The sequence below is a fragment of the Penaeus monodon genome, chromosome 34, assembly GCF_015228065.2.
Source record: "Penaeus monodon isolate SGIC_2016 chromosome 34, NSTDA_Pmon_1, whole genome shotgun sequence".
Lineage (NCBI taxonomy): Eukaryota > Metazoa > Arthropoda > Malacostraca > Decapoda > Penaeidae > Penaeus > Penaeus monodon.
Window position 1 is genome coordinate 34322046 of NC_051419.1, and position 736 is coordinate 34322781.

The window sequence follows — 736 nt, forward strand, 5'->3', positions numbered from 1 at the left end:
TTCTAGATGACGTAGATAAGCCCACGTGTTCCTTGCGTGTTTAGTCTCAAGGGTCGATAGCGATGCCAGTCTTCTCCGAGATCCAATCCAGGTACTTCGTGACGCGAGTGAAGCCGGTCGGGTCCCCAGCGCCACAGCCGGCAGCGGACCAGAACACAGCGATGCCCCGGGTGTAGGTGATTCCGTCCTTCACGTAGTTGAGGGGACTGCCTGTGTCACCCTGAAACAGAGGGGGAGGGTAAGGGGAGGACCGGAGGTTTTAGTCGAGTGTTGGAGGTTTGATCACGAGGTGTGGAGGTTTAGTCGATGTTAGTGGAGGAACTGGGGTTTTATTCGAAATGATGGAAGTTTAATCGAAAGGAGTGGAGGTAAAGATTCGAGTACACTTAAATAAAGGCTTGGTGTTTGCTTAGTTAAACCTGAAGGTTAGCGTGTTGAAGCTAAAATAACGGGGCGAAGAATGCAGGATTTATGGGCGTTTGAGCTTATAAAGAATGCAATAAATATCCAAGTGAAAATCAAATGCAGGAAATTACTGGACAAATAACAGATAAAAACCGCAGTTTCGTTTAGTTTTATGATTTCCAATAATTCTAAGACCAGAGCCCATCACTTGCACTCTCAAATGCTCATGGCCCACTGACCTTCACTGCGCCTGCCCAAGATTTAATTTGACAGACATGAAGGTTGTACATATCTGATTAAAAATGAAAATAATGCTTGTTCATCGAAAAAT

General features: G+C 45.5%; 1 pseudogene; it reads right to left on the reverse strand.

Moving 5' to 3' along the window:
- LOC119594779 overlaps positions 1–736 on the reverse strand; it is an 8006-nt pseudogene continuing 7270 nt past the window's right edge.